At 39.7% G+C, this 19,110-nt stretch overlaps 1 long non-coding RNA gene across 1 annotated transcript; it reads left to right on the top strand.

Annotated features, from left to right (window-relative positions):
* Positions 1 to 48: 48 nt before the first annotated feature.
* Positions 49 to 13,234, top strand: LOC101751542. Its single transcript, XR_213754.4, has 2 exons — positions 49 to 150; positions 12,886 to 13,234. It is a non-coding gene; the product is annotated as an uncharacterized LOC101751542 (long non-coding RNA).
* The last annotated feature ends 5,876 nt before the right edge of the window (positions 13,235 to 19,110 follow it).

The following is a 19,110-nucleotide window of genomic DNA, read 5'->3' as shown; positions in this document are numbered from 1 at the left end:
ATCTAGTTCCAACCCCCTGCTACAGGCAGGGACACCTCCCTCTAGGCCAGGGTGCTCAGAACCCTATCCAGCCTGCCCTTGCATGCTTCAAGGAAGGGGGAATCCACAACCTCACTGGGCAACCTGTTTCAGTGTCTCATCACCCTCACAGTAAGGAATTTCTTCCTAATATCTACTGTAAGTCTAGTCTAGACTTGAGGAATCATAGAATCATAAAGTGGGTGTGGGGAGGAAGGACCTTAAAGTCCATCTAGCTCCAAGGTAGAGAGAGACAACCTCCTCCCTTGCCCTACTGCTCCCCTCCTTTGATGCAGCCCAGGACGCAGTTGCCCTTCTGGGCTCCAGGCGCACACAGCCATGGCTAATATTTCATATACCTCTATGTACAATATAATACATATGGAAGATGCACCTTGCTAGCATTTAAATACAGGTGAACTGATTCCTGTGCATTCCTTAAAGCCATAGAACATTGTGAAAGGAACAGAGAAGGCTCCCTGCTTGACAGGGAGTGCATGCACCTACTGAGCAGTACTACAAGCTCCTTAATTTTCCTCAGATGTGCCAGCAAAGTTATGAGACTGCACTGGATTTTGACCTGGGAGAGCTAAGGCTGTTTTCTAGTAGGCGTGTATATGTGAAAAAAGGTTAACAACAACAACAACAACAACAACAAAAAACCTCATAGTTGTAGTAAATGGGGAAAAAGAAAAAGAAAGAAAAAAAAAGAAGGAAAGGAAAGGAGAAAGGAAAGGAAAGGAGAGGAAAGGAAAGGAAAAGGAAAAGGAAAAGGAAAAGGAAAAAAGGAAAGAAGGGGAAGGAAGGGGAAGGAAGGGGAAGGGAAGAGTCTGAAAGAGAGCAACCCAAAGAATTCAAGGAGATCTCAAATTAAACTCTGTCTCCAGGAGGTCTGTTTTGGATAAGAAACCATGCTGCTGCTCAGCTTCTGGTTTTTTTTGGAAGAGATTATATTATATTTTTATTATTTTTTTTCTGTGTGTGTATTAACTGGGGCAATAAAGCAGCTACAGTAGAAGAAAACAGCAATAACAGCATAAATGAATCCACATCAGTAAGCACAAAGTGTTTACTTATTCTAGCATCATCTTCTTATCCTAGAAGTAGGAAAAAATTATGCATATGACACTTCTTATGAACCCCAAATTTTGGCTACATCAGAAAAGGAGCTCCATTCAGAGACTCGTCATTAACTGAGTGGATGGATAAGCTGACCACTGTCACTTTTCATGCAGAACACTGATTGTTTTCTTACACTGTTTTCTTTCTTCTAAATATGAACTGAATCCAAGGAGTCTTCTGTTGAGCACCCAAAATAATGCACTGTAACCATTTGTTCTTTGACCCTTGAAAATACTGAACTGGATACAGGTCTCTTACAGAGTGGTCTCATAGATGAATTTTATTGTGCTTGCTGTACCACAAGCAGTGACCAGTACTGTTTTGGTTTTGTTTTACCTAAAACTAGGCATTCTGTAAAAATTTCTGGTGCAGCTTCACTAATTAAGAATTCTCACTGTTTTAATTAGCAGAAAACTTAATAATCTCTCACTTGTGCTTTAAGATTAATTTCCATTAAACATAGAATATCTCTGAGACACCTCCCCCCCCCCCCCCCCCCCCCCTCCCCCCCCCCCCCCCCCCCCCCCCCCCGATCTTCCACACATAGTTGAAATGGGCTAACAACTTCAACAGTTACACTAGGAAGAGTGGACAGGCAGATGAAAAGCTCCTAGCATTGGGATAAATCTCCTAGCATCAGCATATTATCATTAGAAATGCTGTCCATAGTTTTTATATCTGACAAATGGAGTTATATTACCTTATTTCTTTCCTGGTAATCTCCAAAATGAGGTCTAATAGGAGCTTGAATTTAATGAAAGTCTAATTTATGAACTCAACTTGGTGACTTGTTGAAACATACTATTTAATCTTTATGGATCTAGGAAGCAAGCTTTCATCTTTCCTAGGAAGCCTTAGTCCTCCCTTTTCCTCAGCTGTTCAGAACAAACTATTTTGTTACACCCTTTATTAGTATTAGCGTTGTGTTTTAAATCATTCAATGTTGTCAATGCAGTTTCAGCTTCTGAGGATGCCCTTTGGACTGTCCTTCAACGACCTTCCAAAGAGCAGGGGGCAAATTCCTCCAGCAGCTAATAGATGTAAAGTTTCTGTGATAGCTTGGACATAGCCTGAATATCCTAGCCTGCAATTTATTGCAAACAACTTGAGCAATCTGAGCCTAATGAAGGTTTTAAAGTCCTGCTATGTAGCTTTGGGAGACCCTCAAGTTTATAGCCAGCCCCAACAAGGCAAAGAGCTGCACTTTGCTGGGATTAGAGCAGTGTTCAATCAAGGTGCAGCTGTTATAACAGCTCTACCCGGTTTTGCAATTCTGGCTCCAAGCATTCCAGTAAATTACTGTTTCCAAAGCCTTGATGGTTTGTGATTTCACCTCTCTCACAGCGGACTCATTTTTTCCAAGATTCAACATCTGCAGTGAGGCTGAGTGGCTGCATGTGAAACAAGGAGACAGAGAATGATCCCCCTGGCTAAGGCAGGGATGCAGTTAAGGGCACAGTAATCTCTTTCTCTCTGAAAAGTGATGGAAAAGCTCCATAATGGAGCAGACATTCCCTGTGCTGTACAGATGTCATATTAATGTCGTTACCCCACTGCCCAATGGAAGCTAATTGAGGCAATTGAGCAAAAGGCCAGTACATCACAAAGAGTGTCAGTCCTGCATGGAGAACCCAGGTGTTCTCTGAGAACTAATTAGATCAGGAGTGACAGCAAGATGAGGCTTTGACAGGGGAGGCAGGAGGCTTGGGAGGGAGAAAAATCAAAATGAAGGAATAATTACATTAAAGAGTTCTGTACAGCAAGGAGGGGGAATAGTGCTGAAAAAAATTGCATAGAAAGTGGCAGAGCTGTGGGGCCATCAGTAGGGTGTGGTGAAAATCCCAAGATGATGTGCAGGGCAGGCTCTTCCATGCTGTTGGTGCTTCTGTGCAATGAAACTGGCAGTGTTCACAAGGGACTTTGTACATGTAAACTTGTCTGAAGGACGCTCTGAGCTTCCGCTGGAGCACAGGCATTGGTCAGTGGTAGATATGGAGACATGAGCCCAGGTTTTTCCCACCTCCAGTTCTGACTTAAGGACATGTTCAGCACACAGCTCTCTTTCTCTCTGGTGACAAAAGGACACAAAAAAACCCTACTTAGATAAGGTGCCTCAATTTTAAACTTTCCAGCTTCAGGAATGGGTTCTGTTTCTAACCCTACTCCAGCAGTGACCTGAAAGCTTTGCTGCATGAAGGTACCCTTGCTGTTAGAAGATGCAGCATCTGCCTGTCATGTTTGTTCACAGTCCATGCAGTTGCTTGATATCATTTTCATCTCTTTGCAGGCTGAGTATTCATTTTCTACATATTAAGATAATTTACTGCTTATTCTTACTGACATCATATAACAGTGATGAAAAAAAAATATTTAATTTATGAATTCCCTTGGAATTTGGTTTGTTCTGTGTTACTGCCCATCTGAACTGTAGGTGTGGGGATGGACTGTATCAACAACTCTCAACAGATAGTTTTGTACATCCATCTCTCTGGTGTTCAGCATTTCTAGTAGAAAATGTGTTGAATCCTATTGGTTATAGAATCATAGAATGTCTTGGGTTGGAAAGGATCTTAAAGATCATCCAGTTCCACCCCCCTGACATGGGCAGAGTTGCCAAACACTAGATCAGGATGCCCAGGATCCCATCCAGGCTGGCTTTTTATGCCTCCAGGGAAGGTGCGTCCACAGCTTCTCTAGGCAGCCTATACTAATGGCTCACCATCTTCTGAGTAAAGAATTTCTTCCTAACATCTAACATAAATGTTCCCTCTTTTAGTTTAAAATCATTCTTCCTTGTCCTATCTTTATCAGACCGGGTTAAATGTCAGTCCCCCTCCTTCTTGTAAGCTGACTTCAAGTACTGGAAGGACACAACAAAGTCTCCCTGGAGTCACCTTCTCCCCAAACAAAACAAGCTCAAGTCTTTCAGCTGTGCTTCATATGAGAGGTGCTCCAGCATTTAATCATCTTTGTGGCCCTCTTCTGGACCCTCTCCAACAACTCCATATCCTTGCTGCTCCAGCGGCCCCAAACCTGGATGCAGTACTCTAGATAGGGCCTCATAAGGTCTGTGTAGACGAGGACATTCACCTCTGTCAACCTTCTGGCCACTGCTCTATTAATGCAGCCTCGGATACTGTTGGTCTTCTGGGCTGCAAGAGCATACTGCTGGCTCATGTCTAGACTTTCATCCATCAGGATCCCCACGTCCTTCTCAACAGGGCAGCTCTCAATTAGTTCTTCTTCTAGTGTGTACTTGTGTCTGGGATTGCCTTGACCCAAATGAACATCTTGCACTTGGCCCTGTTGAACCTCATTTCTCAGAGGAAGACAGTAAGCTCTAAAACAGTAAAAAAAAAATAGCTATTCTGTAATGCTCTATCAAAAGCTAATGAAGCTCTTTAGACCTCTGTATGGCTGCACTTGTTATAGCTCTTAATGTTCTTCAGAGAAGTTAAAAAAAATATTAGTAAAAGAAAAAAAAATCCAAAATGCATGAACATGAGTGTTCTATTTCTTTAAATGGTGGTTTGTTTTGGGAAAAAAAAAAAAAAAAATAGGCTTGTAGACATGATGCTGATGGGATGCAATTTTTGAATTGGACTTTTAAATAATTCCTGACACCTAAATGTCAAGAAATGCATTCAGCTTCTTATTCATTTCAGACATATAAGGATGCTAGAATGACTGCAGTCCCATGAAGTGCTCTAGATTCAGTACTTGTAGCTTCATAAAAGATCCCAGTGAAGGTGAGGTTGGAGGTGTAATTGGCATTTAAAGTTAGGATTTCTAACCTGCTTTCTACATTGTTATTCAAGGAAATGCATCTTTTTTAATGTCTTTTGTGTGTATAAAATTGAGAGTTTATCTAATTCACTGAAATTTTAATGGCACAATATCTTGGCTCTTTTCACAACTCCTAGTGTTTCCTTTTTTTCCTGTATAATTTCCTCTTAGTCTCATTTAGAGTCCGTAAAGTCAAAATTAGGTTAGTGACTTAGTTTAAAAAGATCATTTATGTACATTAAGTCAGGGAAAAAAACCATTACACAACAGTTTGGCATTGAGCAAGGTCCCAGCGGCAGTACAATCACATTGAACTGAATCCATCCTAAACTTTGTTCTCCCCAGGCAGAATGAGCATGGTCAGCCATTTGACTGAATGTGTCCTGCGGGAGTAGTTATATGCTACATTTTCTTTGGCAGTGAAGCCAACTAGCAAAGTTCCCTGCTGTCCCTTTGGCTGTGTTGTTGCAACTATATATGAGGTTCGTGTGTAAAGCAGGTCTACGAAATTATCAGGGTCAAAACAGGAAACACAACCTTGTTCTGCTGATTTCTTTTATCGTTGTTTCTACATTTTTCTTTGCAGAGCAGCATCACAAATACTATTGTGCTGATACAAAAGGACAGGGAGGTACAAAGGCAGGGAGTGAAAGGCTGACAGAATAGGGAAAAGGATGAGGGCAGTGGGAAAGTAGAGAAGGAAACAAAATAAATGTGTGTAATATCACTCTTGCTTGTTGTGAGGTTTGCTTTCTTGATAGGCAAATGTTTGAGGTGGTATATCAGTAGCAGTTCACTTTTAAAGGGAAAAAAGAGAAATACTGACCTCAAGTTAAAAGGGAAGGATCAATGCAGGAATGTTTTATATTGTATGCATTTTTTTGGCACTGATGATGGATACATTTTTAATACTTCCAGCACTTTGTAATTTTATCTACTGGCTGCTATTTATTTTACTTTATCTGTGTCATTTCTCTGTGTTTTTTGTTTTGTTTTGTTTTGTTTTGCTCATTTTCCTGCCCAATGCCCCTCAGGTACTGAATTTCTAGCCAGATTTCTATAATATTAGGAAGTCTTCTCAGGATCTGGGGGATGGGCTTGTGGGGAGGGAAAAGCTCAGTAAATTATATATACAATTTGTAACTGTCAGAGTACAAAATACAAAGTACTTTAAAAAAAATAATAAAATAAATAAAAATAAAGCAAATGTTTGAATTTACATTCCATAGTGGGAACTAGTATTTTAAAATGAAACTAAAGCCTTTATCTGAACTGTCAGTGTTATAGATGGTGCCTTTATATATATATATAAACATTTGCATAGCTTTTATCAGCACTTAGCTGATTTAACATTCTAGCCTTTTATTTAGGAAGGAGGAAAAGATAATATTTCAAAGGAATATGAAAAATGCATTGCTTTTATTTAGGCCAGTCCATCAATCTGTCTCGCACTGGTTCACTTTGAACACAGAAGCCTTTCTTGTTGGTTGTTCAGGACGTGCTGTCTGTGAGAAGGATTCTGGGTCTGGCCTCCCATCTTGCTTTTCATACTGTATCTATAAAGTGTCACTGCTTCCATCCTCTTTTTGCTCCAGTAGTCCTGGACGTGATGATGAACGCTCTGGCCAGTACTGAAGATTAATTGTGAGTCCATCACAGCCCAACACAGCCTGTCAGAGCTGCTTCCCCTGACCCAGTGCTGGGTAGCTGTGTGATGACCCATTTCAGGGAACAAGCCAGCAAAAACCCAATTCATGTCTTTTGTGGTATTGGATTTCTTATAGTTGAACTCCCTAAATTGATTTACTTAACAATCTCAGGAACATGAGTGCTGGTACAGATGGAGGAGGGCATCTGGCTATGACATTCTTGTTATAGCTTATCTGGCCATGGAGCAACACCTTTGAACTATCATAAGCTACCGACATGGACAATTTTAGCATGGAAATATTTGTTTCAGTCCCTGGTGCCATGTGCATGGCGGGCGGTGTAACAGTCTTAACCAGGGCAATGATATTAGGGGTTATTCAATCCAGTGTGCTAAAGCATAATAGAACTGGATAGCAGGAAGTTTAGGTCAAATAAATTCGTATGGAAAAGAATGAATTCTGTCAAGGTGTATACGCACACTGTAAGCATACCAAAGAAGGTGATAAATTCAAAGTGGAGCATTTATGCCGAGACTGGATGTCTTACTTAACAATAAGCTATAGTTCAGCCACCAGTAAGTTATTGGACTTAATAGCATTCAGTTAGGAAGAAAGAAAGAAAAATTTCCTCTACCACAGTGGGTGAAATTTCATGGCCTGCATTAAATAGAAGGTCATGCCTGTAGAGGGCTGTGATCAATTCTTTTCAAAATCTATGAATATCTGTTAGTACATGTTTTAAAGTTATTCAGTAAAACACATAGCCATTTGCTATATGTTTCACTGAATTAGTGAAGTCTCAGACCTCCCATACAAGAAATTGGTTGCAGAAGTATTCAGCTGTCAAAAAGTATCCATCATTTGAATACATACCTCTGAGTTCATATAGCCAGAAACTCCAGTGTCATCTATGCACTCTTAGGTCCCTAAAATTAGTTATCATTTCTATGGGTTAAATCATGTATCCAAGAAGGCAATGGAAATTGGAGAAAGGCTCTTTCTTATTTAAGCCTTAGCCTCTGTCAACAGAAAGGACCTTACTACCTGGGTAGGTAGAGAGCCTGAATTTCCATGGCAGAATATGGGAAAAGATGGGTCAAACTCCTGTAAAGACACCAGAGAGGATTCCACATTAGGCACTTGGAAGCACTGAGGTGAGATGAACCTGAACAAAGTGAGGACATGTATCGCTGGGAAGTCTTTTTCTGGGGTGCTCTATAGAGAGCAGGCATCAGTTTTTTCCCTCTCAATGCTGCATTTTCCATCTTTTTTTTTTTTTTTTTTCCTCCTGATATTCTGTACTGCAGTGCTTGGTCAGGATTGTGAATTCACGTTCCACCCAGCTAGGCTGGTGGAGTTTCACCTTAGCACCAGGCTCTTCTGGAGGCTGATCAAAACATAAGATAACACCATCCCTCCTGATGAACGTCTAAATCTGAATAAACAAACAAACAAGAAAATAAACAAAAGCTAACAACCATGATTTCCATTACAAAATTAGCCTCTCCGCTATCTTTCTTCTTCACAGAAGTCCATACTTTTCATGTAGCTTCTTCAGAATTTCAACTGAAAAACTAGAATTTGGGGTTCAAAACCTCTTCCATCTGCCAGGTCATTCTGCTGCAGCTGTCCCCAAGCTTCATTGGCCCATGGAAAGAAAAGCTAACTCAGTGACATGCCTCAGCTTAAATAATGCATTCCTCTTCCAGTCTTTCTAGACCATACTTAGAGCTTCCTACAGGCATGAGTAAATTGGATAGTCTTCTAAACAATGTGTTTTCCACAGAAATGTGACAGAAATGGTATGGAGTCCCAAGCCCTTTGGTCTCAGTTTATAAAGCCCTGACAGGTGAATTCAGCTTATTCTTGTGAGAATTATTGATTATTATTATTATTATTTTTAAGAGAAAAATCTCTCTCTCAGTTACAGAGAGTTTACAATCTCTGCCTGAGAAAAAGCTGAAAGCTGTAAATCAAACCTTAAGGGTTTATTTTCTGCTTCTTGAATATTATGATTCTTAAGCATCATCTCAATTTTTGGGGTGGGGAAGGTCAGGCTGGCATTGTTATCCTGCCTTCTCCGATTCCAATATCTCCTATTTATTGCTGCTTTGGAGAAAAGTGAGTTTTACTGCTTGTCAAGTTGATGTGAATCGAAGGCAATGAAATACAATGCGTAATGCCAGCTCTGTGTATAGGGCTGTAGTTCTAATGTGGACAAAATCCCCCACTGCTGTCTCCTCCTAAGAAGCACACATCTCATCCATTTTCATTGTTTCCTCTCTTTGATGTTCTTAGTGAAATTAATCATTTGACAGCAGCAAAGGCTTGCTATTGGCCTCCTGTGACTTGGCTATCTATCATGGATTTTATTTAATATAATAGTGCAAAGCCTTCTTGCATTCAAATCTGTTTTGATGTTTGTTTAGGAAGTTCATGAGTTATTATCTCCTTACCCCACCCATTCAAGCTATGCAGAGCTTAAAAATTGCTGGTTGTCACTCCACAGCCACTGCAGCCATTTGAAGTGCTTGTGGTATTAAGCTTCTCCTGCTCTTTATGCACAGGTTCTCACTTTCTTATCTCACATTGTAGATAAAGGAGAATCTCTTCTGCACTTCTGCACAGATCCTGTGAGACATTCCAAGACCGCAGCCATTCTGTAACATAGCACACCTCTGGGCTGGAATAGCTCTCTGATCTGCATACTCGTTAGGCTGGGATATCTGAATGAAAAACTCAAGCACAAACTCCAAACGAGCACCAAAAAAATGGGGATGTATTGGAGGGAGACAGGTGGGGAACCTATGTGAATTTTAGTAGGCTTAAATGCTATTAGTTACATCTGAGATAGTCTCACTACAGAAGCAGCCATTTATTCCTGAAATAGTTGTCACACACAGCTCATTCAGCTGTCTTGGACCAAATCTTGATGAGGTAAGTTGCAACACGTGAGATCTAACAAACTTCACACACAATAAATGCATGTCACATTGGAGGAATATGAAGTTCCTATCCAATGCTATCAACCCTGTTTCAAGTCCTAGGAAAAAATTATGTTACGCTGGTAAAACAGATGGTTGAAATTAAGAATAACCACAGCAATGTGTTAATAGTGGTGAGAGCTGAGGAGGGACTGTTAAATTTGCACAACAGGAGCTGTTTTTCTTTTTTAGTCTAAGCCAAGACTCCATTACTGTCTGCTAGATTTTTCCCAGGAAGAACAGCCAAGAGACTATGAGACACACATACACAGATACTTGGTTCCTTTACTTGCAAGATCAACACCATGTTAGTACGTGGTGGAGACTTACTGTAAGAAAAAGCATCTCTTTGTTAAATTCAGCCAAAGTAAAGACCATCATATAGTAATTTCATCAGCTATCAACCTCATAATACAGTTTCATTATGTATTGTATTAACACAGTGGTTTGATCATTCTGAGACTATTGATTTACTGATTTAATTTTAATTGTGATCTCAATGTGACCATTGCATTGTTCAGTCTTTAATTATCCTAGTAAAAATGCAGTATATTAGCTCACTAATAGGTGCTTTTAAGTGAACATTTGCTTGCTCATCCTTTTAAATAAATCCATTAAATATATACAGAACTGTTTTATTCTGTCTGCCTCCAATGTAGGTCACACACTTTGAAGATACAATTAACCTCAAGTGAGAAATTTGCAAGCCACCACGCTATTGTACTGGATAGTAAAACCGAGGTCTTTTCACCTTTTAATGTAAGATACTATAAAGACTGAAGTTTCTTGCTGGAGTGAGAATTCCAGAGCAAAGATGAAAAGATAGGATAAAATGAGCAGAAATGCTGAAGTTTGGGGTTTTCTTTTTCCTTTCTTTCCACTGAGATATCACTCAGGAAATACAGTACCATGAAGGGCCCATCTGGTGGCACTATTAGCTGAAGACTTTCTGTCACAAATGGATGGGCAAATCTTATACAAGAAAAAAAAAAAAAAAAAGAAAGAAAGAAGGAAAGAAAAAAAGAAAGAAAGAAAGAAAAAAAAGAAAGAAAGGGAAGGGCAATTCTTTCTAATATTGTTGTTATTCATGTTGCTGAGGTTGAGTAAGATGCTCAAGCTTCATTTTATGTGCTAATAACGTTGCACTCATTTCAGTCCCACTCTCAGGATTCTTTCAGGTAGGAGCACAAGATTTTTTTTATCCTTTTACTTCCAGCTAAAATAAACAACAGAGAATAGAAAAAGAAAAAATCCCTTAACAAACGTTAAATAAATGCCCAAATGTACAACTATCTACATGTATGGAAGAGGGAGAGGTGTCTATATTTTTTTTCTAGTAGTGTCAGGAATTTGGTAGCATTGATCCTGGTGAGCTTATGAACATTCGCAAATAGAAATTCAGAAATTTGAAATTTCAGTTGTGCAGATCACATAGGTGTATGAAGAAAATCTTTAATCTTTCCACTTATTTTACATCCAAAAGCATTCAATATGCTTCTTCTTGAAACTATTTATAAGGTCACTTATGTTCTTTCATTCTTTCTGCGTAAATTATGAGTTAATATATCCACTTTTCTTGGACTAAATATGCATTGTTAAAGTCACCGTGATTACTAAATTTTTAGTGTTAGTGATTTTGGGTCACTGATAGAGAGACTCAGGTGCCTAAATATAGATGTCTAGGGTCATCTTAGCTACTGTTGAGTATCTAAGACACCCTTAGTGATGTGGGTAAGATACAGAGGACCTAGAGTGCCAACATCCCCCTGGAGAGCATATGCGCACCAGAGAGGAATCCACTTGTGTCACATCTCCCCAAGTGTTATAAGAACTCTGTAAATTCTGAAAATAAGAATATAAGAATTCTGTAAATTCTCTAAGTCTTTTAGGGACTGAATCATACAATCATAGAATGGCCTGAGTTGAAAAGGACATCAAAGATCATCTGGTTTCAACCTCCCTGCCATGGGCAGGGCTGCCAACTACTAGCCCAGGCTGTCCAGAGCCATATCCAGCCTGGCCTTGAATGCCTCCAGGGATGGGGCATCCATAACCTCCTTGTGCAACCTGTTCCAGTGTGTCACCACCGTCTGGGTGAAAAACTTCCACCTAATATCTAACCCAAACCTCCCCTGACTCAGTTTAAAACCATTATCCCTTGTCCTATTACTATCCACCCTCATAAACAGCCGTTCCCCTTCCTGTTTATATGCTCCCTTCAATTACTGGAAGGCCACAATAAGGTCTCCCTGGAACATTCTCTTCTCCAAGCTTCTTCCTTCCTTCTTTCTTCCTTCCTGCAAGCTTCTTCTTCTTTCTTCTCCAAGAATGCAAAGGGAGTTCAGAGAAGCTACCCAGGGCATGGAATGTTTGAGCCTGATGGTGAAATGTAGGTGAGATGTTTGAAAACTTGCTTGCTAACATCAGCATCTTCATGTGACACTGAGTTGGAGCTCTTTCTGTCTTCTACTTCTGGGTGTCTTCACCTCCCACACGTCTGTTGCTGGCTTTGGCATTTGCAGAACTTTTTTCATGAGCTAATCTACCTCACTAAAATGGGAGAAAATATCTTGAGGGAGGGAAGAATGGATGGTTTTCTGCTATTTTAATAGCACAGTGTCTGACAGCAGTGAGTCATCTTATGGGAATGTGAGACCTCAAGGCTGTGAAAGATGCATAGAGATCTCTTCTGACAGCAGAAGACCATCATGGCATTTTCCTGCATTTGAAGCCATATCTCTAGTGTCTCTCCTTGGCAGCACTCTGTAAGTTCACCCACAGAGCTATGCATCTGACTTTGTGGTCTGTGCCTTTTGAAGATGGTGTTTGGCCGTTATAATTAGAAAAACATTCCATACCTCAGAATGTGAGTGGACTCCTTGGGGCATTTCTGAAAACAGCAGCAATCAGGACATCTAACTTCAGATGAACACCTGTGAAAGTCTGGCTGTTTTCTGCAATTTCTGTTTCAAAAAGGAATGTGATGGCTCATCTCAGAACTACATAGTTACCTCTCCTCAGTAACTTAGGTACTTATCCCTCTGAAATACTTCTAATTAGTCTGGTAGGGATGGACTGCAATTGTGGTTGCTGTGGAATTTTCATTGAATTTAGATCCCTTTCTTAATCAAGCCATTAACTTTTAAAGAAGCAGTAGAGATGAGCATAATGTAGCAGCAATAAAAATAATTAAGGTTGCAAATGGGTCTTTGTTACTGTCTGGGAATTTGCAGAGGAAATCTAAGTTTTGACATATACTGTTATTGTCATGCTGCATTGATATTCAGTCTGATAGTTGCACAATGAATCTCTATTTTTTTCCCCAGCATAATGTGAGACAAATTTACACAAGATGAGAAACCACACAAGATGAGAACATCTACGTGTTCAAAATGCAGACTTCTAGCCTGATACAGTGAGGAGGGAAGTCTGTAACTGAAAATTAATTCATACTGGAAAGCGCAGTCAATAGACAATTACTAAGATACAGCTTGTGTTTATTGCTTGAGGAATTTTACACAAGATTTATAACATCTAAAAGCAATTACCTTTACATGTAAAGAACAGTCTAAAAAGATGAAACTTAATTAATCTTGAAGCCTTCAAACATTCTCTATCTCCTATAAATAATCATCAACCAGACAGCAATAAATAAATAAATAAAGCACGAATGTCGACATGTTATCCACATCAAATGATTACCAAAAAATAAAAAAAATAATAAAAAAAACAAATTTAAAAAAAATCCCCACTTTGTCCACAATCCATTTTGCACTGATAGAACTACTGTTCTGCTCCAGATGTAAGAAATGAAAATCCGATGTAATGGAAGTAATGGAACTGGAAGTAAAATAGGCTTAAGATTTTAAGAGTGGTCAGGTGCATAACTGCATCTTTCATCTGGTATGCCAACTCTTTCTACCCCACTGAGAATCTTGGGAATGTGGGAGATGTATTCTTCCTGCAGGTACAGGCAGTGTGTGATGGAGCTTCCCTGTGAGCATTAATGTCATTGGTGAGAATGCAAAAAAAATGTTTTGGTGTTGACTCACTCCAGAAACAATGAGATGCTCAGAAATGCTCAGAGCTCTGCCTTGTTTGTTTATATGCATGCTTTTAGGGGCGTAAGAGGGGGAAAGTTTGTTTTATTTATGTTTTCATTAAAATATGACTCAGATACTGCACAGATCTTGGTCCTGTAATCCAGGAGCCTTGGACATTAACATTATTTTGTTTTCTCTCACTTTTTTCCTTTTTCCTCTCTCTATGATTCCCAACTTCAGACTCTTAAGGGCTGAAATGCCTAAGAAATGAGGTGTGGGATCTGCATTTACATACAGCTGACACAGGTAATAGGATACCAAAGATCCAATGGGATAGGATAAAGTAATAGCTTCCTTTAAGTCTGTAGAATTTAACCTATCTACTTTGATCTTTGGTTGAGTTAGTATCTTTATAAAATTTTCCCCATTGTACCAAGTTTAGAATGGGACATTCAAAATGAGGACTGTTAAGATTCACTTTCTCATTATAGTGACCATAATTTTAAGTTATGCTCTTTTTTCTTCCTTTCTTTTTTTAAGACTGGCATGTGAATAAATCCTTAATGTTTCACAGTTAAAATAATGAAGAACTCCAGTCTGTAACCTTGTGAATTCATTGTGATGGTTGCAGGGGAGTTTTGACTCCATGCACAGGTGCACAGAAGTGATGAGAGTTTCAGTACATTTTCACCCTGGAGTGAAAGGAAGCTACAAATTGGTTACAGAGAGAGAAAGTAAATGTGTGTGTGAGTGGAATTCTGTCTAAGATATTCCCTATTCAAATTACTTCTGAGATTAAAGGAGTAATTAAAAAAAAAAAAAAAAAGTCACAAGAAGATTTATTGGCCTGTGCTTCTAGAGCTGTGGTTTTCTGCTCTTATACGAGCCGCAGCAATCTTTTGGTTTATTTTAGATGCTGGGAAGGCATCTCTGGCAGCTGCATAGGAACAGCAGGTAGTGCTGAAGTGATTCGGCAGAGGGAGAAATGTGCTCAGGGAACATTCAAGCTCCTGTGATTTCCTGAGCAGCAGCGCGGGCTCAGAGCAGGGAATTTACCTCTGCAAAACCCAGACAGCAACCCCAGGTCTTCATCATGTCTGTTCCATGCTTGGACTTACTGAGTTAAGGTAGCTGTAGCAGTATTTAGCATCACACAGACAGACAAACAGATATCCACAAACCACAACCCTTTCCCCGAGCTTCAGATCTGAAAGCAAAATGTACTCATGCTCAGGATATGGATGAACAAGGGAAGATTTTTCTGCAGAGCTGATGGAGTGTTATCAGGGATAGTTCAAGATGGAGCCACAGCTGGAGGTCTGGCAGTGGTGTCAGACCCCTGGTGACAGCACAAAGCTGCCATGCCTTGGTCCGGCTGCTCCTTCATCATATGTGATGGGGGAATCAGGACTTGATGGCAGAACAGATTTTGTCCTTTGTGAGCTGCTTTGGTACAAGAGGCAAAACGTATGTGTGGGCTATTATGCACAGATCTCCTGGGTGACTTCGCAGTACTTGATTACATTTTAATTATTTCTGTAATGTAAAAGTAAGCCCACTCTCCTGAGAAGAAATAGCTGTTTCTATTAATCTACCAGGTTATAACCGAGGATCAGCAATTAGCTCTGTGCTTTTTATTATGCTGTAATTATTAATAACAAGGGGACTACAGGAGCCCTATTTTCCACAGCAAATCCCATTTGATCAAGGAGTGAAATGTTTTGTTTTGGTCTGAATTTGACAGATGGGCCAAAGGTGTTGTGAATTGCACTGAATTGAGAGGAGCCTGGAGGGGAATGTCTCCAGCTTAGGTGTGCCATATAACATTGCATCACCAAGAGCATCAGTTCTAAGTTTTACACAAAAAGGTTTCAAGCGGAAAACAGCAAGCAAATTGCTCAACCTACCATCATTGCTGTTATACTTAATAACAGCACAAATTAACACTCCAGAATTTCAGGCTACTTCTACTGGCCATTCAGCTGAAGGCTGACAGAGAGTATTTGGGGACTCTATCTTAAATACTTGTCCTGTTTTCTTTTGTGTCTCTTATCATCTGCAAACAGACACTTCTGGGAACAAGACCGTAGTTACTGAGCATGTCTCCAAGAGAATCATAAAATCATAGAACTGTTTGGGTTGGAAGGGACCATTAAAAGACACCTAGTCCAATTTTACTGCAATGAACAGGGATATTTATAACTAGATCAGGTTGCTCTGAGCCCTGTTCAGCCTAATCTCAAATGTGCCTAGGGACAGGGCATCCACCAGCTCTGTGGGCAACCTCTTCCAGTGCTTCACTACACATAGGATGAAAAAGTTCTTCCTTATATCCAGTCTAAATCTCCCCCCGTGGTAGAAGCATATAGAAAGGACTGTGAACTAAATGCTCAGTTCTAGCTTTTCTAAATTTTTTAAACCTTGGTAATGTGATTATTCTTCTAGAAATGATTTTGGTGATTGTTTCTGGATGTAGCAACTTCCCAGCAAAACAGAGATTTTAACAACTAAAATTTTATTAAGGTGTCCTGCTCCTATTTGATAGCTTCTGTTAGGAAAAGAGCTTTACAAGATTAGTCTCCCTCTGAGCAATTAAGTAGCAGGGTCCCCTAATCTCTGAAGTTATACACAAAATAAATAGAGAAGTAGATGTTGCTTCTCTGGGATCATAACAATTATTTATGGCTTTTAATACATGTGAGCTTACTTGGATCTGTCAGGATATTGTTTTCTGCTAGTGTCAATAGGAGTAATTCTAACTGTCAGTGGAGTTGAGGAGGTGATATTGGAATGATGACTAATATATCTTGATGTTCTTGCCTGTTCAGAGAAAAAAAAGAAAAAAAAAAGAGCTTAGAGAAACTTTGCAAACTTCAAATTCTGTAGTTTATTTAACTCCCTCATTAAAAAAAAAAAAGCAAATAAACAAAAACTCTGCTTTTTTTTTTTTTAGTCTCATGATTATAAGGCTTCTGAACTCTTATAGATCTTGTAAAATTGTTTTATAATGAACTTCTACTTCTGAAAGTATTATAGGACAGAAAAGCCCTCATGTTATGCTTATTATTATTATTTTAATCAGTTGTGACATAGGTCAGGGTGCAGCCACTGTCAGGGCCATGGCAAGGCTGTTTCCCTCTGACATGAAGCACACTGGGTGTCCCAATGAAATATGCCAATGGACTATAACTTCCATAGCCTACCCTACACCCATTTAGTGATACCTAGCACTGCATCTGCCACAAGGAGGGCAGGACCAGATCCAGCAGGATAGGCAGGGATCTGAGATAATAGGATTTATGAAGCTGTAAAGCATTCAAGACCAAACCAATACATGGATTTTAAATCCATTTTTTCACTTGGAAATGCCATGACTAAGGAGATTTCATTGTCTATGGGACCATACCATTCTGCAGCCATTTGAATTTCCTTCTGCAAACGTGAGATCATAGAATCATAAAATCATAGACTGTCTTGGGTTGGAAGGGACCTCAAGGATCATCACGCTCCAGCCTGCCTGCTGCAGACAGGGCCACCAACCTCCATATCTAATACTGGACCAGGCTGTCCAGGGCCCCATCCAACCTGGCCTTGAACACCTCCAGGGACAGGGCATCCACAGCCTCTCTGGGCAGCCTGTTTCAGCACCTCACCACTCTTTTGGTAAAGAAAGATCTTCTCTGAACATTGCAGCTCAGTCCTTATCTCACTCCAAACAGAAAATCCTGACCCTGATTGAAAAATTAAGCTTTCGTGAGGCCTGGTCCATCAACAATGCCAGGACATTTCCCCTTGGCAACCTTTCTGGACTAGAAGCCAACAGAAAATGCTGCAGCCTTCTTTAAGACCATTTGTTTATCACATGGTGCTGTATTTTGTCAGAAAGAGTGTGTTCCAGGACAAGAATCCCAAACAGGGGCAGTCCAGTAATCTTTAAAAGGAAAGAATTTTTAACAGGAAGAAATCTTTAATCTTTAATAATAAGAAATGCAGTGTAAATGAGGGAAGGGGTCATGAGTACAAATTTTGGAAACTAATGATCTTGCCCCTGTGTTTTCAAGCACACTGCGGTGCTATATGGCCTTTGGTTGTTTTGTTATTATTTTTTTTTTTCTTTGTCCTCTCTCTCACTCTCTCTTTTTTTTTTTCTTTTTTTCTTTTTTTCTTTTTCTCCCCTCTGCTGGGCAGTCACACCACTATCCAGTTTTATTTGATAATGCTACTTGTTCACTTCACCTGTTTAAGCTGGAGGAGTGAGTGCTTGCAGTTTTGACTCGATTGCGTTTGCCCCTCAAAGCCACTTGATGGCAGTCACTAATGTGACAAAATCTCATGTACACCCATATGTGTTTGCCTGTGTTTATAGTACACATAGTGTGAATCACTTCTTAGGATCAACATCACATTATCTGCTGCATTGTGCTTAGTGTGATAACTGTCTTTTTTGCACAATGATTTTCTGTGTTTTTTGATTTTTTTTTTTTTTATAGCCTTTGCAAAACATTTCCCGGCTTACAAAGCTCTTCATCAAAAGTAAATTCAGAACAAGGAGTGATGTGCTCTGGATGAAACCAGGCTGTTCCCAAAGACTGCAAGTAAAGTTTGCCAACGCATTTTCACTGCCAGCATGATAAATTATATCCACAAGACAGCCTTCAAAATGTGTTGGTTTTATACGTATTACACTTGGATAATTTTTGGATATCATGTACATCCTGCCATTCAAAATGTCTTCTCCCAGTAACTGTGCATGCAGAAGTAGACCACTGCTGTGCACCAGCTCACACATCTAAAGATAATAAGGGACAGAAACCTCAGGTTATCAGCTAGAGGAGACGTCATATTGAGTAACTATCCAAACTGTGGTCTTTTAACTTCCCTAAGAGATTCTGGACAAATCTACACCCCTCTCCTTCCAAAAGAAAAACAACCCCAAACCAAAAACACTTCCCTGATCCCTCAGAAGGTGAGTTGTGAACTGGGATTCGTAACTGTGCATGGTAAGACATGGTTTCAGGAAAGATACTGGCTTAAGGTGTGTTACAATTTTCTCTTCCCTCCTCTTGCTGCCTCTGCCTCTCCCAGAGGTGATAAATCATTTGGCTTTGCTCTTCCTGTAGGAGATAATCACCTCATCACCTTTTTTTCCCTGTGAATCCTTATTTTTGCTTTACAGATATGAGCAACTTTTTCTCTCCAGTGATTTAACTAATTACCATATCAAGTTCAGCTCAGAACAATTGTTCTCAACCTGAATTTAACACTGACAGTTGCTGCTTCTCTTTCAAACAGAAATAAGAGCTTGTGTGTCAGAAAGCGTGACTATTTTTACATTTCTACCAGTGGGTTTTAAAAAGATTTTATTTTTCCCCAAACCCTCACAAGCCTTTAGAAACATACAAGAGCTCTAGGACCAAGGCCTATGTTTCATGCCTTGAGGATTATGCCAAATATTTTAAATGCAATTATTTGATGCTGCAATTTCAAACGAATAAATTATCTTTCCCT

The sequence above is a fragment of the Gallus gallus genome, chromosome Z (genome assembly GCF_016699485.2).
Source record: "Gallus gallus isolate bGalGal1 chromosome Z, bGalGal1.mat.broiler.GRCg7b, whole genome shotgun sequence".
NCBI lineage: Eukaryota > Metazoa > Chordata > Aves > Galliformes > Phasianidae > Gallus > Gallus gallus.
This window is presented reverse-complemented; position numbering and strand designations above follow the sequence as displayed.